This window comes from Callionymus lyra, chromosome 15 (genome assembly GCF_982586985.1).
Source record: "Callionymus lyra chromosome 15, fCalLyr1.hap1.1, whole genome shotgun sequence".
In the NCBI taxonomy this organism is placed as follows: Eukaryota; Metazoa; Chordata; class Actinopteri; order Syngnathiformes; family Callionymidae; genus Callionymus; species Callionymus lyra.
Window position 1 is genome coordinate 3,852,352 of NC_141832.1, and position 24,370 is coordinate 3,876,721.

At 39.0% G+C, this 24,370-nt stretch overlaps 1 long non-coding RNA gene across 1 annotated transcript; it reads right to left on the bottom strand.

Moving 5' to 3' along the window:
- Nucleotides 1–23,162: 23,162 nt before the first annotated feature.
- On the bottom strand, nt 23,163–24,166 carry LOC148064527 (uncharacterized). The gene is made up of 5 exons (XR_015713456.1): nt 24,051–24,166; nt 23,876–23,948; nt 23,712–23,796; nt 23,464–23,627; nt 23,163–23,394 (listed from the first exon to the last, which is right to left on the bottom strand). It is a non-coding gene; the product is annotated as an uncharacterized LOC148064527 (long non-coding RNA).
- Between the last annotated feature and the right edge of the window lie 204 nt (nt 24,167–24,370).

Sequence of the window (24,370 nt, forward strand, 5' to 3'; positions counted from 1 at the left end):
CAACGAGCGAGACGTCTCCCTGAAGGTCAGAGGTCACAGACAGCAAGGGTAGGACATCTTCACTACACAAACGCTTATGACCACCTGTTCAATGTTTCAGAAGCTTTTTTTTTACATTTTTTAAAACTTTACTGTACTGGACAATACTACACATATATACTTGTTACTACACTATCACAACACCAGAGTCAAGTACTGGACAATACTACACATATATACTTGTAACTACACTATCACAACACCAGAGTCAAGTGCTGGACAATACTACACATATATATTTGTTACTACACTATCACAACACCAGAGTCAAGTACTGGACAATACTACACATATATACTTGTAACTGCACTATCACAATACCAGAGTCAAGTACTGGACAATACTACACATATATACTTGTAACTGCACTATCACAACACCAGAGTCAAGTACTGGACAATACTACACATATATACTTGTAACTGCACTATCACAACACCAGAGTCAAGTGTTGGACAATACTACACATATATACTTGTTACTACACTATCACAACACCAGAGTCAAGTACTGGACAATACTACACATATATACTTGTAACTGCACTATAACTATATATCACTTTATATCGTATCCTTGTATCGTGATACGTATCAACACAATCTTGACAAAGACACACTCATACTTACAGGGACATCCTCAGATGTGTGTAGTACTTCAGGGATACATGAGTAAGTCGTACTTTCTGTGGACTCATTCAAGTGTCAGGTTTATTTTTACGGTGCAGCAAAATAAGTCTCAGAAGTAACTTTGAGTGATACAGTAACTTCCAACATATCTTTTTATTATAATTCCAATAAAAATACATAAAAAACATTTATATAAAAAATAAAAAATATATATAAATGTTGTTATAATAATATAATAATCTTATAGTCAGATTATTCGATTTGAATTTAAATTCAAGCTGTGAAACTACCACTAGAAGGAAACTAAACACTGTTTCTTGTTGATCATAACCACACGCACTCTGCTGTGATTGGTCAAGCACAGAGGTTTGCATGGAACCTTTGTTTGTCGTGAAAAACAAATATTATATGATCGGTAGTTTATAAAAGTAAACCAACCAAATGTTTCTGATGAGACTCACCTACAAACATGGATATGTGTTTGTGTGTTGTGTTGTGTTGTTCCGGCTGTGAAGAGATTTTCTACCTCCTGGACGGAAGGACGGTCCGCACTCTGGCGCAGCGACGTCAAGTGTTGCTGTGTGAGGGTCACACTGGCCCTGATGTCACGCTTTCATATTCCCTTTGTTGCAGCAGAAGCTCTCAGGGATTGTGTGACCCAGCAGTGACCCTCGCACACTTAGGTTTTTTAACTTTACCTTCACTAAGAGTTTAACTTCAAGTAAATGTTCTTCTCTCCAAGACGCAGTAACTTCTCATCCTGACCATGTTTTACACTCATTACTTTATAAAGTTGCTCTGAAATCTGGACGAACGAGAGGTTACGAGAGTCCATTATGACGTAATAGCCAGCTTATACAAACACACACATACAATGTTTGAATAATACAATAATATAAATATATAATATAATATAAAACAATAATATTAATGTTTGTAGAACCATTCTAACACAGACCCAGACAGTCCCACTTCATCCCTCAGTCTACTGAGGTCAGTTGGGTCTAAGCCTGTTTTTTTGAGCAGAGGCTCCACAATGGCATGTTAAAATGCATTGGGAAAAACCCCTGAGGAAAGGGAGAGGTTCACCATATTGGTAACCCAGGGGCCAATTACATCAAATACTTTGATAAAAAGCTTACAAGGAAGGACGTCATCTGAGCAAGAGGAGGGTTTCATCTTGTTCACTAGTGCCAAAGATACAGCAGTGAAGGAGGACCAAGAGGAGGAGAGGGGCTCAGAGACAGTAGGGGTTCCAAATAAAGGGGGAGAGATTTTCTCTTTGATCAATTTAATTTTGTCAATGAAAAAATCTCAACAACGCATTGCTGTCAGCTTCACAGAAGAAAGGCGGGATTTGAGGAGCAGGAGACACGAGAGAATTAATCGTGTCAAACAACACTTTGGGGTTTTTCTTATTTGCTGCTACCAGTTTTCTGTTTTAATCAGATATATCAGTTTCAGTTATCTCATTGTAAGAAGAGATCAGATCCCTGAGGTGAAGTCTGTGCACCTCAAGTTTAGTGGACTTCCATCCATCATCTTTCGACAAAGTCTCTTCAGACTCAGGAGATCTCCATTTGTCAAGGGCACCGTTTTTTCTAAATTTTCAAGTTCGATTTAACAGGTGCCACTTGATCCAGTATTTCAACACAATGATCAGTGAAACAGTGAATCAAGTTGTCCACATTTGGGCAGTCATCAAAGTAAAGAGGGTCAAACATAGCAGAAAAACTGTCTGCAGTATCAGCTGAGATGACACGTCTCTGAGACCTAACTTTCAAAGGCTTAGGTTCAGGGATGAAGTCCAGGTTAAATGTGGCCTTTTTGATGAGTGGGCTCAGAAACATGTTGCTCAAAATTAAAGGCTTCTTTTAAAGTTAAAAGTTCTTTAGCAGAACAAGATGTGACGTCATCAACATGAAGATTAAAGTCTCCAAGAATAAGAACAGATTCCATTTGAATAATGGAAGATAAGAAGTCACTGAAGTCTTTCAAGAACACCACCACAGGACCAGGGGGGCGGTAGATTGACACACAATAGAAAGGTCTTGTAGAACCAACCAAGATCGTTTGAGACTCAAAATAAGTGAATTCCTGTGTCTAATCATTTTGCAAGAACTCTCCTTAAAAACTGTAGCAAGACCTTCCCTACAACCAGAGAGACGAGGCTTCTCCAGGACAGCGCTCCCTACTGGACAGAGTTCGTTAAGATGAATAAACTCTTTCTCTCTCTGCCAAGTCTCATAAAGACATAATAAATCCAAATTAACTCTTGTGAAAAGATCATTAAGAATAAAGGATTTATTAGTAATGGAGCGAACATTCAGAAATAGAAACAGGGTGTGTGAGTGTGTGTGTGTGTGTTTGTGTTAGTGTCTACATCATATCCACCTGAAGTCTGTGTAACCGCCGGACTTTTTATAAAGCAGTGGAGACTGAAGAGGGAATTCAAGGTTAGAAGACGAACATGTCATTAGTTTGATTATTATTCGCTCTCGTTGAGCACATTAACGTTATGTTGTCTTTTAATAAACTATGGCAGCAACTTTAATGCTTTCACTAGGAACCTTTCTGCATGTTTCCGGTCGGAGCGTTACTCGTGTTACACCAGTGAAAAAGGTTTTACCGTCTATAAAAGTTTGTTCCTCCTTTTGAAAAGGTCGGTGTCATTGGAAAGCTTAACAACGAAACAGAACAAATATGTTAATTATATTCATCATTTTTAATTGATTCATTAATGAATGGTCAGGTAGAAAAAACACTCAAAATATGCATAGAAAGAACAAATGAATATCCCACATCGAGCAAACACAAGTTGTAAATACACAGAAACATGGAACATAGTTATGGTGTATTATTTGTACTTTTTAATTGATAACGTTTTGAAATTAGAATTGGATACGACGGAAAATATCAGTTAAGAAATAAACAGAAAAAAAGAGCTTCCCTTATATAATGATGTAAATATTGTATTTTATAATCCTTCAATTCCAAAGTTTTACATGCAAAACTAACTTTTGGATTATAAAGACATTAAACTACCAACTATTACGATAACAATGCTGCTGTACATCAATACTTTCAGAATAATAGGTGCAATCAAGTCATTAAGGTTCAACTCTATCTGAGGTGCAAGAATCAACAGGTTATATGTAAGTTATATATTTGTAATAAACATGCTCGTCTAAAGTTCTCAAGAAATATATACAATGTCAGTCCATTAAAGAAATGACATATTTTAGCGTAGAAAGGAGGCCCCACACTCAAGGTCAGCACCAAGTTCATTCTTTGAAACGTTTCTATTGCAAAATCATAAGATTCAGCCCAACATGCAACAGTGTAATTGTTTACTTGTCCTTTTCTTTTCTTAACTTTCTCAATCCTTCCCTAGTAAACAATCTTTTCTTTGGTTTCAGCATTAAACCAGGTCAATGTTACGACCTACTGCATAACCAGGTAACATATCGACAAAGGTCAACCGTGGAATTCTCACTGAATTATGAAGCAAACATTGTTTTTATATTATCTATATCGATATCTTTCAATTTCTTCTCCACCTCTTTCGTTTGCTTTCTTTTGTTTCTTCATGGCTGCTCCATTTGAAAGTTCACGGCGAACTTGGACTTGTTTTTGGCGGCGGGTCTTTGGCTTCTTTCCAACTATACACACAGCCCAGCTGATGTTTCTTGTACGGCTGGTCAAGGTATTCAATGACATGATTTTTCCATCGATGCGTTCTTTGAACTTTGTTTGTCAGCGCTGAACATTCCTACCAGTTCCTCGGCATCGATATTGTTTGAACGAGCTGAGTTTCCTCCGACCACGGTCTCCAGTTCCACCCAGTGTTCTTCGCAATCAAGGTTAGTCTTGGGTTGGATTTTCTGCAATATGAATCTAAGCTAATAAACCTGGGCCTCATGTACTGAGGAGTTTTATGCACAAAAAAGCATGCTGAGCAACATTTCCAATATGTATTAATACTGCAAAGAGTGGTACAAAGTTCATAATTCCCTCCAGGTCTGTAGGTACGCAAGGATCAGGTGTGCAGATGCACGTCTCACTAGTCAGGTTGAGATGTTCACATCAGTTACATTAACCATCAATATTGATCATAAATTAACACACAGTAGTTACTTATTAACTGATTAATATGTTCTCATTCACCAAATTAATGATCCGTATTTAATAAGACAACATCCATCATTTTATAATGAATATTTTAATCCGGTATTTTACTGTATTCAGGAAAAAAAGAAAGAATTATGAGATTGTTTTTATAATATAACAAAGAAAGTTATTCTGATGCTTCAAGTCAACGAATTCAAAGTCTTGAATATTTTTGTGAAACAACGTTTGATCAAAGTGAAGCTGACGAATGAAAGCAGCTGAAGCTGTGATCACGTGATTTGAGTTTCCGGACATATTTAGTAGAAGATCTACGAACTTCTTAGTACATGAGGCCCCTGGTCTTACTGCTCAATACTGACCCCTTCAAGTAATTGTGCAGCAAAACCATCCACTCTTGTACTGTGGATATGTTTTAAATTGTGGTAAAAATAAAGATGCATATTCAGAGCTTCCTTTTTCCACTTAGGCAATTTAATGATCAATGGAAATGATGGCTTCATGATGGCCTTCATGATCTTGTACTTTAACAGTACTACTAAAAGAAAGAAGAGCTTGTGAAATCATTTTTGGATGGACTTTAAAAATTGATTTTTGTAATCAGACACGTCTATTTTTTCCTCCCAGATGACGGAGGTCTTGCCTCCAGATGAAAGTGTGAAGACAGCGAGGTGCCTGCAGTGAACGACACAAGTGAAGGTTCCTCAAAAGATCTTCTGCAGGAACTGCATCGATGCAGAGGCGTCACTCGAAGAACCTGGACTGGAGTAAAGAATGATGTCAGGAATCGTGTCACTAAAGAGACAGACTTGTTCTAAGAACTCACTATAGCTACTGGTTGTGTTTCTTATTTAGACTCTTATATTACTTTTGTTTTTTTTCCCAAAGCCCTTGTTTGTTATGTAGCCGGGTCTTGTTGTAGATTAGATCACTTATCATGTTGTTAGCAAGACCATGAAAAAAAATGTTCAAATTGAAACCTGATCGTTCTCAAGTCAATATGTCGACTGAATGATTTCATCATGTTCCTAAAACACAAGTGAACAGCAAAAGTGTGTTTGTTATTATTTCATGCAGATGTTCATTGTGGTGCGACTGAGACATGTTGAGTCTCTGGACCTGCATCACTGGTCTGGAGAGTCTTTTGTGATTGACAGGTATTCGTGATACAATAGGACAGATGTTTATCACGGTATGTTGGGATCACGACTGACATTGTTGAAGTTATCAATATATAACTTTGTGACACGTCATCATAGGACCAGTGTTACTCCATCAAACATCATACTGTAGACCAGTGTTACTCCATCAAACATCATACTGTAGACCAGTGTTACTCCATCAAACATCATACTGTAGACCAGTGTTACTCCATCAAACATCATACTGTAGACCAGTGTTACTCCATCAAACATCATACTGTAGACCAGTGTTACTCCATCAAACATCATACTGTAGACCAGTGTTACTCCATCAAACATCATACTGTAGACCAGTGTTACTCCATCAAACATCATACTGTAGACCAGTGTTACTCCATCAAACATCATACTGTAGACCAGTGTTACTCCATCAAACATCATACTGTAGACCAGTGTTACTCCATCAAACATCATACTGTAGACCAGTGTTACTCCATCAAACATTATACTGTAGACCAGTGTTACTCCATCGAACCTCATACTGTAGACCAGTGTTACTCCATCAAACATCATACTGTAGACCAGTGTTACTCCATCAAACATCATACTGTAGACCAGTGTTACTCCATCAAACATCATACTGTAGACCAGTGTTACTCCATCAAACATCATACTGTAGACCAGTGTTACTCCATCGAACCTCATACTGTAGACCAGTGTTACTCCATCAAACATCATACTGTAGACCAGTGTTACTCCATCAAACATCATACTGTAGACCAGTGTTACTCCATCAAACATCATACTGTAGACCAGTGTTACTCCATCAAACATCATACTGTAGACCAGTGTTACTCCATCAAACATCATACTGTAGACCAGTGTTACTCCATCGAACCTCATACTGTAGACCAGTGTTACTCCATCAAACATCATACTGTAGACCAGTGTTACTCCATCAAACATCATACTGTAGACCAGTGTTACTCCATCAAACATCATACTATAGACCAGTGTTACTCCATCGAACCTCATATTTCATCACTAGGATCTGAATGTGCAGGTCATGACCTTGAATGTCCCCAAAGGACAGCGAGGACCCCAAAAGGGACATTTATCAGTCTGTGTATGTGTGTGTAACTGAAGTCCCCACAATGGACGTTAATATTAGTTTGTCCCCAATCTCAAGGTAAAAACACTGATGGGACAAAAGAGGCTGAAAACAAAAATCTCAACTGATTTTCATAGTCAGGATTTTTTTTGTAATGTTTTCGTGTTGCCAGCATCTCTGTAACACATTCAGAAAGGTCTGTCCTCGAAAGGGGGTATTGAGAGGCGCGCCACCAAAAAGGACACAAGTAAGTATGTGTGTGTGTGTGTGTTTTCAAAGTCCTTCTTAATGCATGCCTGCAAACCACCACATGACACAGTCGCAGTAGAAAAAACATGAAGGAAACTCTCAAAATGTTCAATCAGTTTACCGGCGATATGAAGAAGTGTGATCTATCACCACGGTGACGAGGTATTATACCTGAAGGCCTTTATTTTCTAAAAATATAGAGCATCCCTTTGGGTCACCCTTTCTGTACTTGTACCTTATTTATCTGAAGTACTAGATCACCTGCCAGACAGTCTTTACCAAAGAACTTTGTTCACTTCCAGGGATTTTAAAGTTGATAGACATGAACTGGTATCAAGAGGGTGAAGATGGCAGTTTAACTCCTTGAGAGTTTTACCCCATCTCTCGTGTACTGGTTTACTGCCACTCGATCCGTCCTTGAATTTGAAACGTTGTTGATTATTGTCGACCGTCTCAACATCTTCATGCTGGTCATCTGCATATTCAGAGGCAAGACCGTCAACTGCTGAACCCACATGGTCGGCATAATCGTCAGCAATACCCCCAGGAAGTTGGTCAACGGCGATGACATGAACATCTTTTGTGGGGCTCACTGGCGATGAGAACACCTTCCTGGGTCGTGAAATCAAATGCGACTGTGATGTCTTTGGTCTTCATGCTGTTAGATTGGAAATTATCATACACTATACGTATACGCCATAGTTAAATTAATGCTAAAAAGATAATCAAAATATAAAGTATAAATTACTAGCCTCATCTAAGAGCTTAAACGTTTGAATACACATTCACAACCAACATTTCACTTCAGACTGATTTACATTGTTTCAAGACAAGCTTGGAACAGACGTAGAGATAATCAGCGACTTAAAGGAGCAGCTGTCTGTCTGCCCAGTTCACACCTGTGGGTGTGAAACAAAAGAGCAAAACGGAATACACCCAAAAAAGGGGGGCTGGAAGACAAAGGAACTTGCCCACACAACAGGGAATCAAGGAAGTTACTCTCCAGGTGACCCGAGACAGGAACTAACATGAAAGAACCACTGCCCCGGAAGAGACGACCGCCTGGACAGGAAACTTTCCCTTAAATACAGTGAAGCCCCATAACCGTCTTTCCCGGAGCTATTGACCTGTAGAGCTGCCGGCAAAGAGCGAGTCCTTTCGATCGTAGTAGTAGTAGTAGTTTGTATCTTTGTTTGGCTTGAAGCGGCGAATAAACGACCCGTACACTCTGCATTTTGACCTTTTCTCTCCATAAAGCAAAGTATTAAGACCCGGAAGTGACGTCGTGTTGGAGCGACAGAAACGGACTAAGTTTTAATCATTTTAATTGGTGCCGTGACCCGGATTTGTTTGGAGATTCTTGGACGAAAAGACGGCGACTGAGGCCAGTCAGACGAACGGGCCCAAAATATGGTAAGCAGAAAACCTTTTATTTAATTTCTGCATTAAGTTTTGTCTGGCTGAGTTAATCGATTTAGAAGCCGTATGAGTGGATGGGTTGTGCGTTGGTTCCGCTTGTAAGGCAAACAAACATATAACTTGTTGTTTTGGTTTTGGTTTTGTTTTTGTGACGACTCTTGGCACCTAAAGTAATCACAGATAGAACATAATTGGCCGGGGGTTCTATCGAGTGACAAATATATCTCTATTAGCATGTTTTAAAGGCATTTAATTCACCATTTTCAGAGATGCTTAACCCCCTTGAGTACGGATGGTGTGTGTATGGGAAAAAATAGAGCTTTTTATAGGTTACGCTGCCTTATGGATACTTATTATGATAAAAAACAAAAAACAACTTTCTTGATTACTGCAACGTTAACGCTAATGTGTGTTTTTCAAGTTTTAAATAAAGAAATTTATAGCTTTCCTAAATTTCTATTGGCTAAAAAATATAGTTTTTTTCTTGTAAGTTTTATGCTGCGAGTTTATTTTTAAAAGAGGGAAAAACGGCTTACTATATTTATAAAAGAAGTTTCACGGTCAACTGCTGTGGACTTCTATTGGTTGAAAAAAGCGTTTTTTGCTTGTGAATTTCATGTTGCAAGTTTTTTTTATACACATTTTTGGTCATTATAAAATAAGTATTCAAGCGTGTTATATATTATATATATATATATATATATATATATATAGTATATAATATTTTTGGGGAAAAAAGCATTTCTTGCGCTGCAAGTTTTACGAATTCAAATACTCTTGTTGTTTCTTATGTTACGTTGGTTGCATAGTGAGTACCTATATTGTGATAAAAAAAATAACGACTTTCTTGACTAAATGCGACGTTAATGCTAATACGTGTTTTTCAAGTTTTGTATAAAGAAATTCTTCAGTTTCTAAAAAAGAGTTTTTTCTTGTAAGTTCTATGAGTTTTTTTTAAAATGGTAAAATTAACTTATTTGATTGTCATGTCATAATAAAGTTTGGGATTATAATATAGGTATTCAAGCGTGACAGTTCTCTTATAGAGAGGGAGACGAACAATTGGTGTAAAAATAAATAAAATTAAAAAATAAATAAAGGAAAAAATAAAATAAATAAAAATAAGAAATGGATTTATCTGAACTGCGGGTAAAATGGCAGTCTCGTGGAATAGGATCATGTGGTGCTGTATTGTTTCGCTCTGTAAGTTCGTATGTGGAAAAAATTGCTCCGTTGGATCGGAAAAATGTTGTAAAAAACTGGTATAAATGGGCTAAAAAGCAAAGAAAGGTTGGAAATCTGCCTGATTGGGGCATGCGTATGCCTGAAGAAGATATTCTTGGTGAAAATGTGAAAAATATTAATCTAGAACTTGAAGTCATTAGGAGGAGAAAAACAAGCATGTTGTTTAGTGAAAAATACAGACTGGCTTTGTTTGAAAAAACTAAAACTGATAGAGACCGATTTTTTGTGATTATGGAAATGGTAAAAATGATAAAGTTAAATACTGAAGTGATGGCACCAGTGAAAGCTGTTAAAAAGGAAGTTGTTGATGAAAATAATGTAACTGAAAAAACTGATTCACCACCACCTTACCTAGAAGGTGGAAACCAAAATGTAAACTCACAAATGTTGTCTGATAGATTGCAAAAAATGGTAATGAAAGAGAAAGTGAACACACAGGCTCCAGTGTTCAATGTTACAGGAGGGCAGCTGATGATGGATCAAGATGGTAATGAAATAGATAAAACAAAAATGATACATTTAAAAGAGATAATAGATAATGTAGCAATAATAACACACAGGCAAGAAATTCTCACAAGAGATCTGTTAGACACAGCAGAAAAAACACTTAGCAGATCAGTTGAAATGGCAATAAGACAAGGACAAAATAAAGAAGATGAAGATGCGAGTGCAGCCCTGACAAGTGCACTAGAGACTATAGAGCAGTTGCATGAAAAAACAAAGGACAAAGCAGAAAAATTGAAAAATAAAAAGTACAGTGAGGGAGAAAGCAGCAGCGAGGATGAGGAACAGGACAAGTATTGCAAGTATAAACTTGACCCAGGCACACCATTGAAACCTTCTAAACATACAGTAAAAACTAGAAAAGGTGAGAAAGGGACACTAAAAGAAAGATCAGATGGATTAGGAACAAGCCTTTCTGGACAATTTCCTTTAGTGGTGAAGAGTGGAAGAAAGAGGGATTATACTGATTACGTCTCAGCAACTATGATGGATGTACAATGTCTGAAAGAAAAACTTCCTCCTTTGGAAAAGGGAGCAGGTCCGTGGATTAATGTTTTTTGCAACAATATGACAGGAATTGTATTGGCTATTGGAGATTGGAGACAAATTGTTACAGCATGTGTGGGTGCTGATAAAGTGTCAAAAATAGAAGAAGAAGCAGGAACAGAATGCGAGCCTCATCAAACACCATTCTCTCATCATTCAAGACATATATGGCTGGCCATGAGGGAGGCGTTCCCTACAAAGGTGGATGTGAATGAACTAACGTCATGCATGTACAAAAATGAAGAAAGTGGTAGTGAATATGTAACACGTTATAGGACAAAGTGGGAGGAACAACTGGGGGGTCCACTAACTGACAGTCACCTTGCACTCTTCAGGGGGGCAATTGTAAAGGGATGCCCAACTTCTGTAAGAAACCGTTTAGAGGCTGTAGTAGGATTGGATAAAAAATCTATAATAGAATGGGAAGAATATTTAAGCCATTATGTTAAGATGTTTAACGAAGAATTGAAAGAACAAGAAGAATGTGACAAAAATGACATGAGACAATTGACTAAAACAAAACTCTCTGAGCTTCGTCAACAGGTCAAGGAAAGACAGAAAGGAAAACAAATGGTACAGCGGCCACCAATTACTGCAGCCCCACAGTATTTCACGACGACTGTTGTTATTCATGTGGGCAACCAGATCACTGGAGTAATGAATGTCCTTTCTATCTTCAGCATTATTTAACAGCCTAAAATACAATAATGCATAAATCTTGTTTTCACCCCCCTACCTGATATGAATCCTCAGCCCTCATCAAACTAATGGTAGCATAAAATAATAGCTAAAAATGACAGAGTAGCAGCAAGACAAAATAATTCAATTTTTAAGGCTATTTCTAACTGAATGTGTTAAGTTGTGTAATTACAGGAAAGGAGATGTTTTAAATCAGCTCAGAGGCTGGAGCGAGTTGTGTTGTGAGGACAGTTAAAACAAAGGACACGGACCCCTGCTGACATTCCACAGGTTGTAAACAATTCCACATGAGCCGTGGTGCAACAGAGGAGATGATGTCAGGCTCATGGAGAAAGTGACTTCTGTGTCCAGTTGTAAAGATGTAGGTAAGGAGAAGAATTTTGAGTAGTAATGGAGGTGTGAATCAGATTGTAGAAGTGGAGGTGTGAATCAGTTGCTGAAATGGTCATTTAAGAAAGGTCTCTGGGTAATTAATTTTAAAAACATAATAATAATTGCATTACAAAGCCCATGAGATGTTTTTATCAGGAATTTGTTAATTCCAGAAGTTGAATTTATCAATGAAAGTGAAAATGGTTACTTTTGCATCCTTACTGTACAATGCTTTACAATCTCATTTAGAAGACTTGTTTCTGACAGGGAAGTCTTAGCAACATAAATAAATAGTGGTGCCATTCATTTGAAAAATGACTTGAAAGGTTTCATATAAAATAGATGTAGGTTTTAATTCAATGGTAATGGAATGATTTCCAAAGTTCAGCACAGGTGAGGTCAGACAACATAACACCCCAGTTTCAATTTTGCAGAAAGAAAAGTTGTATGTTTTTCTTGTATTTAACGAATATGTCTAGTTCTCCTTTTACAGTTGAAGGAGACCGGAAGCCTTAAAATGACCTAACAAAGGTCATGGATGATCCAGATTTAAATAAGCATTCAGGTGGAGATACCTGGAATGTGACACAGCAGGGGGTGGCACCAACACCAGTGCAGAACAGTCACACTGGACACAGGACAGGTAACATAAAAAGATGTTATGTGTCTCTAGGGGAGGTTGATGTATGAATGGAATGAATGGAATGAGCAATGAATGAACAGTGAACAGTATTGGTGACAGTGATGTTCCTAATTTAGGGATTCCTGGTTTTATGTCCTAAATGGGGGACGCCCCGGGTAAATCAAGGTGAAAAAGAAAAGAAAAATGAAAAAATAAGCGAACAAAAACTAAGAATGAACCTAAAAACTTAAACTACACTAACAATAAAAAATAGCTCATTTAGATTAAAACTAAAACTGTTCTAGATTTAAAATAAACTAAAGAAGAAATAAAATATATATTAAAAGTAGAAATAAAAAAAATATATATATATATATATATATATATATATATATATATATATATATATAAATGTTAATAGGAACCAATATGGAAATAATAAAAATACAAAATAAACACGAACAACAAAACAAATGGGGTAAAAGAACATGTATTGTGGTCGGCTCATACTGCCAGATAACAGGCAGAGGGCAGCGGATGTGTGTATTACTCTCTCCAACCAGGGTCAAAATCAGTGGACGCAGGATTTTCTGACATGAAAGAATGATGAAAGACCACTTCTGAATGAGGCCAAACTTTGTGTCACCGTTTAAAAATAATATTAATATTACAGACAGATGATTATATTTTCGGTTATACATATAGCGTGTGCAGGTACATGATAATAATATGTTGTTGGGAAAATTATAATATTAGATAAAAAACTATAAAATGTTGCTGCGGAACAACCATTGATTTAGAAAATTGATTTGAACTTTTGAAGAAAGAATTGAACTTTTTGTTTATGACGTGACCTGTAAAGGCCACGTCAACAGGGGGAGTTGTTAGATTGAAAATTATTCTACACTATACGTATACGCCATAAGTTAAATTAATGCTAAAAAGATAATAAAAATATAGAGTATAAATTACTAGCCTCATCTAATACCTTAAACGTTTAAATACACATTCACAACCAACATTTCACTTTCATACTGATATACACTGTCTCAAGGGTAGCTTGAAACAGACTAGAGATTATTGAGCGACTTGGTGAGGGACAGACTGTCTGCTCTGTTCACACCTGTGAGCGTGAAACAAAAGAGCAAGAAAGAACACACCCAAAAAAGGGGGGCTGGAAGACAAAGAAACTGGCCCACACGGCGGGGAGGCAGGGATGTTGCTCTCCAGGTGACTCGAGACAGGAACTAACATCAAAGAACCACTGCCCCGGAAAATACGCCCCCCTGGACAGAAACTTTCCCTTAAATATAGAGGGGACCCATAACCCAGGACCGTCTTTCCCGGAGCTATCGACCTGTACAGCTGCCGGCAAAGATCGAGTCCTTTCGATCGTAAAGTTGTATCTTTGTTTGACTTGTAGCGGCGAATAAACGACCCGTACACTCTGCATTTTGACCTTTCCTCTCCATAAAGCAAAGTATTAAGACCCGGATGTGACGTTGTGTTGGAGCGACAGAAACGGACTAGTTTTAATCGTTTTACTCTCAACACTGCTAGACAAGAGAGATGCTCCTTCCAACGTGGGATGGATCAGTCTCTCCTAAGCAGACCAGGTTTTCCCCAGAAGGTTTTCCAGTTGTTAACAAAGCCAACCCCATTTGCGGGGCAGCACTGCGACAACCAGCCATTAAATGATGAATAGCGACTAAACATATCATCATGTTGGGAAGAATCCAGAGAACACTACGGAGTCCGACATTGTTTGTGCGAACAAACACACCGACGCACTTCATCCAGCTGTGACGGAGAGAAACGAACGTGACGGAGCGAGAGAGAACGAGAAGGAAGACAGAAGAAGAAGTAAAGGAGGTCATTTAAGAACAAATAAAGAAGTGTTGAAGAAGAAATGACAAGAAAGAATGATAAGAAAAGAGAAGCAAGAATAAAAGAAAAATGAAGAATGATAAAGAAGAGAAATGGAACGAAGAAGAAGAAAAAGAAAAGGAGATGAAGAGGATGACGTCATAGAGTCTTCTCACCCTGGTTGAACTTTGACTGCAGCCTCCACACTGTTCCTCACGTCCTTCTCGCCTCCGTCAGGACAATACGCCACTGTGCCTGTGGCGCCCTCTGCTGCCGGCACCGCCACAGTGCAGCCGGACACGGACTGCAGGAAGGACTTGGGAGCGCTGGAGAGAAAGTTTATTTATTCATTTTCAATCATTTAATACTTTATTTAAGAGTTTATTTTTTAACATTTAATACTTTATTTAAGAGTTTATTTTTTAACATTTAATACTTTATTTAAAGGTTTATTTTTTAATATTCAATCATTTAATACTTTTGTTGTGTCTTGTGTGTCTTCCTTGGTGTTTCCTGTTTTTATTTTGAAACCTGCTCCCTTCTGTGTCTTTGAGTTTCCTTTCCGGTCCCTTAACCTGCTGAATAGTTATTGTCTTCACCTGTCTTGTGTTCTCCTGCTGATTGTTATTGTCTTCACCTGTCTTGTGTTCTCCTGCTGATTAGTAATTGTCTTCACCTGTCTTGTGTTCTCCTGCTGATTAGTTATTGTCTTCACCTGTCTTGTGTTCTCCTGATGATTGTTATTGTCTTCACCTGGTCTAGTGTTCTCACCTGCTGATTTTTATTGTCTTCACCTGTCTTGTGTTCTCCTGCTGATTAGTTATTGTCTTCACCTGTCTTGTGTTCTCCTGCTGACTGTAATTGTCTTCACCTGGTCTTGTGTTCTCCTGCTGATTGTTATTGTCTTCACCTGTCTTGTGTTCTCCTGCTGATTAGTAATTGTCTTCACCTGTCTTGTGTTCTCCTGCTGATTAGTTATTGTCTTCACCTGTCTTGTGTTCTCCTGATGATTGTTATTGTCTTCACCTGGTCTAGTGTTCTCCTGCTGATTTTTATTGTCTTCACCTGTCTTGTGTTCTCCTGCTGATTAGTTATTGTCTTCACCTGTCTTGTGTTCTCCTGATGATTGTTATTGTCTTCACCTGGTCTAGTGTTCTCCTGCTGATTAGTTATTGTCTTCACCTGTAAAGGTAGTAGTATTTCTCAAATCAAACTCTGCTGCTACACACTAGCAGGAAATGACGCGACAGCTTCTTCTTCTTCTACTAATTAACGATGATTGCAATCAGCTGTCGGAACGATATCGACACCTGCTTGCAGCACGTTTTGAAACTTTGGGAGAAAAAGAAATGAAGAAAAATATGAATAACGAAATATTCAAGAGTTATTTACGCCGCTATCAGCAGCGAAGACGTCTCATCCTTCTACTGCTGGCAGAAAATGTACCTGTAAGTATAAGAATATATATGCATATATAAATTTATATATAGATAGATATGCATATATATGACATTTTTGTTTTTTTTTACCTGATAAACTGTGTTCTTTGCTAATACACTTTATGTGAAGGAAGGAAAGGCGGGAAAAGGGAGGACAGACTAGAGGTAGGGAACAGATCAATCGGATAAAAAAAAAGAAAAAGCGTAGGTCTGTGATAAAGGGAAGGAAAAACTTATTGTGGATGGAAGAAGGAAACAGATTGGGTCAACTTGACCCAGAGGTATAACAGGTAAATATATTGTAAATAGGATATATAGACTTTGGTTATGCTCAAGATGAAAAAATAATCATAACAGGTGTTGGGAAAACATCTTCTAGTCCTACAGCAGTGACGGTGTTAATGTCCTTTGAAAACCAACTAGACAGTAACGTATAACTGCTGCCCAACCAGTCAAGCATAATTGTAAAACACAAGAAGATTTACTTAATATAACTTTATTAAAACATAACTTTTTTTCCTCCAACAGGCTCCAAACCCCAGGCAGTACTGCCAAATAAATGCCACTTTACTGTACTTCGATAGTGGAGACCTCCGTCCCGACTTCTGCCTCTCCAGGCCATCTTTTAATGCCCTGATGGTTGCCCTCGGCGAGGCGAGTGACCATGGCTGGGGACCCGTCATTGAGGCCTTAGTTTTTTTTCTTTGGTTAGCCAGTGGGACCTCTTACCTTGTGGTGGGAAGAGCCTTTGGCATGCACCGAGCCACAGTCCACCGTGCCATACACAAAACGAGCACAAAGGTCCTCACCCTCCTCTCCAAGGTCGTCCGTCACCCATCAGAAGAGGAACTGCCACTGGTGGGAGCTGGTTTTGCCCGTTTGGCTTGGACAGCAGCCTTCCACAATGTTGTTGGCAGCATAGACGGCTGCCACGTCCGGGTGAAGCCACCCATCCCAGGACGCAGACTGCTACCTTCATAGAAAATTGTTTTATTCTATTCAGTTTCAAGCTGTGTGTGACCCCACAGCTAGATTTATAGACATTTTTGTGGGGTTCCCAGGCTCTGCCCATGATGTGAGGGTGCTGAAGCACAGCCCTCTTTATTATGAACGGAGGTACCCCCCACCAGGGTACTGCATCATTGGAGACGGTGGCTACCCCTGCCTGCGCCAGCCCGTCGCCCTGTTGACGCCGTACCGCCAGCCTCTCCACAACCATCTTCAGGCCCTCTAGAACGCCCGCCTGGCAAAAGCCAGATGTGTTGTGGAGAGAGCCTTTGGCATTCTTAAAACAAGGTGGAGGTCCATCTTCATGAAGGCCTTGGAGGTGGACGTCCGTTATGTCCCGGAGGTGGTCGCCTGCTGCATCATGTTGCACAACATCTGCCTCAGCAACGGCGATGAGCTTGAGCCAGAGGATGCTGATGTGGAGGGAGCAGCAGGAGACCACCAGCCAGAACCAGCAGCCCCAGGTGCCATCTGTGGAGCCGACGACAGGCACAGCCTGAGCACGACTACATCTAATAATAAATAATGTACATAGCAGTCACGACTCCTTATTAAAATGTGTCGCAAATATGTCCTTACACTCGCTTAAATGAACATTTATTTTTTTCTATAAAAAAAAATACACAAAATAAAAAATATTTTTTTAAAGATGCCAGAATGTCAAGGAGACGCTCCTCCCTGGCAGCAGTCTCCTTGTCTCTCCTCGCATCCCTCATTTCCATCAATATCCTCTCTTCTCTCTCCCTCATCTCCCTCATCATTCGCTCCTCTCTCTCCACGCTCTCCCTGTACCTCCTTTCCTCTTTCTCCGAATCATCTTTTCTTCTGTTCGCTCTCCATAAGTTCTCTTGCGTTGGTTTGCTGGAGCTCCAAAAAGTGTCCATCCTTTTTTTGGAGCTCATTCAGCGCATCCACAACATCCACAACGTCCGCAACGTCCTCAACGTCCTCAACGTCCACAACGTCCTCAACATCCTCAACATCCACAACGTCCTCAACATCCTCAACATCCACAACGTCCTCAACATCCTCAACATCCACAACGTCCTCAACATCCTCAACATCCACAACGTCCTCAACATCCTCAACATCCACAACGTCCTCAACATCCTCAACATCCACAACGTCCACAACGTCCACAACGTCCTCAACATCCTCAACATCCACAACGTCCTCAACATCCTCAACATCCACAACGTCCACAACGTCCTCAACATCCACAACGTCCTCAACATCCACAACATCCTCAACATCCTCAACATCGACAACGTTCACAACGTCCACAACGTCCTCAACGTCCACAACGTCCTCAACGTCCACAACATCCACAACATCCTCAATGTCCACAACATCCACAACATCCTCAACGTCCACAACGTCCTCAACGTCCACAACTTCCTCAACGTCCTCAACATCCTCAACGTCCACAACATCCACAACGTCCACAGCATCCACAACGTCCACAACATCCTCAACGTCCACAACATCCACAACGTCCACAACATCCTCAACGTCCACAACATCCTCAACATCCACAACGTCCTCAACATCCTCAACATCCCTAACATCCTCAACATCCTCAACGTCCACAACGTCCTCAACATCCTCAACGTCCACAACATCCACAATGTCCACAACATCCTCAACGTCCACAACATCCTCAACGTCATCAACGTCCACAACATCCTCAACGTCCACAACGTCCACAACGTCCTCAACGTCCTCAAAGTCCACAACATCCACAACGTCCTCAACATCCACAACGTCCACAACATCCACAACATCCACAACATCCACAACATCCTCAACGTCCTCAACCAACATGTCCTCACACCCAAGGCGTCAACCGTGCTACGCCGTGCAATGTCCCCCTGGCGTCACTAAGGTAACGTTACAGGGGGGACAAAAAAGTCAGTATTCGCCTACCCGGGTCACCCAGTAATATACAGAGCACCCCCCGACGTCGGATTCAAACGACCCGGGTTACATTTGACGCGTCGCCCACCTCTTCGTTGCCATGGTAACGTGAGGTGTCGCTCTTCTCCTTTAGCTACCGTAATTCTACAACTATGAAGCGCACTTGAAATGTTTAATGTCAACAGTGCGACTCTAACCCCGATTGTGCTTAACGACCTCAAACCACTTTAAGGAGGTACAGAGTGAATATAAATCTGTAAAAATGCTTCATTTTAATTTTTTGAAGCTTGGATTGTTCACGCATCGCGGAAGTCAAGAGGCTCTCGCGGATTAATACACGCTTAAAAGGTCCTGTAAAAGTGACTATATTGTATATTTTTAGGTGTTTCAACTCCATAATGTTGACATTGTTTTATGAATGAGTAAAATAAAGTCTGTGCTATTTCGCTTGATCCTCTTTATAATCCGGTGCGCTTTCCTATGAAAATAGAACCTTTCATTGAGATTGCGTTTATGGACATATGTTTTCTTTTTATTTAGCTGCGATTATGAGCGTCTACATGACGTTTGTCAACATTAATCGGGATCCTGCAGGGGTGACGTCACACATGCTAATCAACTGATCCTGCAGGGGTGACGTCACACATGCTAATCAACTGATCCTGCAGCGGTGACGTCACACCAAAGGAATAAAATGAGATATTGTGCTTGTTTGTTTAAAAGCGCCAAGAATACAATTGTAGATGTGTGCTTGTAAAAAGACCGAGTTAAGTTTAGTTTAAATTTAGTGTCAACTAAAAAGTTTTCAAACTTGACGTCACAATTGTTGACAAAGCTCGATAGTATTTTGTGCTCACGTTTGTGAAGTAAGTTGACGGAACCAGGTGCGCGTCACTCGTCTATTGAGGTAAGATATCATTATTGTTTTAAGACTCATAAATAAGGTTTCATTGCGTGTAATGTAACTTTCTGTGGTGCGTTAACACGAGAGCTAGTTCGCTAATACTTAGCTTTTTAAATTATAATGTAACTCACACACGTATTTTGTTTGTTATTTTGAAAGGACGAAAATATATTCAATATTCCAATAAAAAGTTTGCTATATTGGCAGGTCATGGTAGGCGATTTCTTTTATTAATATTCAAGATATTGATTTCATTTATCACTTCCGCATATTAATACAGATAACATATTTATCGTATTTAAGTATATAAGTATACGTTTATTTGAACCCTTTTGGATGAGGGATTTGATCTGTTGTTGTTTTCTTTAAATAAAAGAATATATATAAAATAATAATAAAGTATTTTAAATTCCAGCATAAATAGGTAAACCAGATGGAAACACAATCAAACGATGGATGAAGGAAACATGGAGAGCTTATCTCTGAATGATCAAGTATACTTGCTTGTATTTATTGATTTATTATATTTAAAAGGGAGCACTAGTATGTTTTTGTTTTTGCATGGATGTGACCTGCAAGAACTGCCCAGAACTCCAGACCTGCTTGACATGAAACCTTTCTCTCTGTGGTTCCTGACAAATGATTTCAAATGTGAAGTAAGTGAGTAATATTTGTAACATAGTGAACACAAACTTGTAAACCTACAGCACATCCCATCATGGAAATAATCTAAAATGCAATTCTATGTTCTTTTCTAGGTGAGATGGAGTGCTGCATATCAGGTGCTGGACTAACCATCGGAGGTGGAAGGGGTCAACATGTCAAAAGCTGGTGAGATGGTTACATCATACACACTTTGGTCATTAAAATAGTCATGTTTGGTAATAATGATCAATACATTTCTGTGGCAGGACGCACTGACATGCTGACGCTTATGGTCAAGGTTTTCTGGCTTCTGTTGTTGGAAACACTTGGTCGTGCCCGTCAAGGTGGAAGGTACACTAGACTGAAGAGTCTTTTTCAATAGATTTTACACTTCAAATGATCAGAATCATACGACTTCATTAATACAATGTTTTCCAGGTTCTGTTGACTTTCAGACAAAGAGCATTCAACGTTATTATGGCAGTAAGGAGACGGCAGGAAGTGTAAGATTCTTGAGAAGGAGATGAACCACCTCTGGTCTCTGTCAAGTCATTGTGATTCCCTGAAAGAGTTGTCTCGCATGGCAGCGTCACAGCAAGGTAAGAGTTTATTTAGCAAGTGAAGAACAGAAGTACAGCTGATCATTCTTATTGTCTTATTCTTTTAAGATTCACCATGGGCTTGACTGGTGAGGCTTTGAAGGATCTTCAGAGCCTTTGAGGAGCAGCAGCAAGTCAGCATGACGTCACTCGAACCATGACTCGGACCAGAAACTACTACACACAAGTCTTCGATGAGGACGAGACCATCAACGTCGTGCAGATTCACTCTGATGGTTACTCGTGACATTTGTGACGATCTGTGAACAATTGTTTGATATGAAACCTGTAATAAAGCACAATTTGATTTCATTTTGAATAACATCCCATAGTATTCATCATCAGTGCAGGTAATGTGTTGTGAAAATGACTATTGGTGATTTAGAAGTTGTAACAAAGTCTCTGTTTACCCTGGTTTGAGATCGACATAGAGTTCAACATGAACAATATTCAGGCAAAGCAGACATCATATGTTAATGAATCATGAATTAATTAATGCTTTATTTCAAACATGTTACATAAGAAAGTAAACTTAAGACAAACAAACAAAACCAATGACATTAGTCAAACAATAATTATAGTCAAAACAATATTTACCCAACAGGTCCAAATTAAGAAGGATGAAGCATAAGCTCGTTTATACCTAACCCTTCACTACTCAATTATTAACCATCAACACCCAAAGTACATAAACAAACAAACATGCAGCAAAACACAGTGGAGATATTTAAGATATAAATAGAGATAAACCAGTGCTTTCTTGAAATCGACACACTTGCAATGACTTTCATAATGTTGTCATTCCATGTGATATGGGTAACAGCAAAAAAATGATTTAAATCATCAGTAATCATCGTTTAAAATAGCAACTGAAGAGCTATTTGTAAATTACACTCAAACTATGAAATAGAAGACAGCACGTCTAAAAGCTTTGTGAGACCCACAGTACATGTTTGAACTTTAAAATATACATATTTATGTTATTGATAGGTGACTCAGGACTGCTGTTATACTATCAGAAAACTACACACACCAACATGATTCATTTGTTTGTAGTGGCCTGTGCTACATCAAAGGGTTAATTCTCTAACTTCAAGAGGCATGAAGGCCCTTGTAAAGCTGATATTTATATGACACATTCAGATGGTCTCCTACTATCCTGTGAGAAGTGTGGTTCAATGAGTCCAAAAATGAGGGAGATGTTGTCATTCTTCTGTCAAGATGGTCTCTAAGTGTAACAGAATATGCAGACCCTGATCCTTCAGGAATGGACTTAGGCAACTTTTTTTCTAACCAGACCTCAGAGCTGATATTTGGATGTGTTATTCTAGACTCCATTCTGAGTTGAGCTGTGGTGGTTTGATGTTGCTATGAACTTCCTGTGCCCCATGGTATCATGGGAAACTTGGAGAAATCTGGACTTTGAAGCTCTATAAATCGACCATTGTTAATTTAAATGATCTGAAACTTTTAGAGGTTCTTCATGTTCCATTTGTACACATATATGTTCAAGGGTGTTTCTCTAGGTGCTTCCTGAAGCTACTTCCGGTTTGGGAGGGATTATCATTATGGTTCTACCAGCATATGATTTTACAGGTGTCAGAGGTCACACAGACCAAGTTTCATATGTCTGAGGGTCACAGAGGTCACATAAGAGCAAAAGAGCAACAGTCATGAAAACCACGTTTTTGGCCCCAGTTCATTCCCAGCGGCCCCTGGGGGTCTGAAAATGAGCATGACACAATTAATGTACATGTTATTGATTACCAATGTATGATTATGTTTGTACTTATGCAATACATATTATTGATTACATGTGATTATAGATGTAATTATTCCCAATAGTAGTTAACTTTTAACTTTTGACACTGGACAAGCTATTAACTCCAATATGAATATTGTACATGAGCTGCTTTTTATCAACCTGTCATAATAAAAGATATGAACTGTTATCATAAAAACTTTATTTTAATTTTTTAAGCATTCATTGGTATCAATTATAGGCATCTCTGAAGTTACAACTGCATTGATCATGTTGGGATGAATACTATGCGAGCATTATTCAAAATGATGTCAAATTGTGCTTTATTACAGGTTTCATATCAAACAAATGTTCACAGATCGTCACAAATGTCACGAGTAACCATCAGAGTGAATCTGCACGACGTTGATGGACTCGTCCTCATCGAAGACTTGTGTGTAGTAGTTTCTGGTCCGAGTCATGGTTCGAGTGACGTCATGCTGACTTGCTGCTGCTCCTCAAAGGCTCTGAAGATCCTTCAAAGCCTCACCAGTCAAGCCCATGGTGCATCTTAAAAGAATAAGACAATAAGAATGATCAGCTGTACTTCTGTTCTTCACTTGCTAAATAAACTCTTACCTTGCTGTGACGCTGCCATGCGAGACAACTCTTTCAGGGAATCACAACGACTTGACAGAGAATTCCATAGGTGGTTCATCTCCTTCTCAAGAATCTTTCACTTCCTGCCGTCTCCTTACTGCCATAACAACGTCGAATCCTCTTTGTCCGAAAGTCAACAGAACCTGGAAAATATTGTATTAATGAAGTCGTTTGATTCCGATCATTTGAAGTGTAAAATCTATTGAAAAAGACTCAGTCTAGTGTACCTTCCACCTTGACAGGCACGACCGAGTGTTTCCAACAACAGAAGCCAGAAAACCTTGACCATAAGCGTCAGCATGTCAGTGCGTCCTGCCACAGAAATTTATTGATCATTATTACCAAACATGACTATTTTAATGACCAAAGTGTGTATGATGTAACATCTCACCTGCTTTTGACATGTTGACCCCTTCCACCTCCGATGGTTAGTCCAGCACCTGATATGCAGCACTCCATCTCACCTAGAAAAGAACATAACATTGCATTTTAGATTATTTCCATGATGGGATGTGCTGTAGGTTTACAAGTTTGTGTTCACTATGTTACAAATATTACTCACTTACTTCACATTTGAAATCATTTGCCAGGAACCACAGAGAGAAATGTTTCATGTCAAGCAGGTCTGGAGTTCTGGGCAGTTCTTGCAGGTCACTTCCATGCAAAAACAAAAACATTCTAGTGCTCCCTTTTAAATATAATAAATCAATAAATACAAGCAAGTATACGTGATCATTCAGAGATAAGCTCTCCATGTTTCCTTCATCCATTGTTTGATTGTGTTTCCATCTGGTTTACCTCTTTATGCTGGAATTTAAAATACTTTTCATTATTATTTTATATATATTCTTTCATTTAAAGAAAACAACAACAGATCAAATCCCTC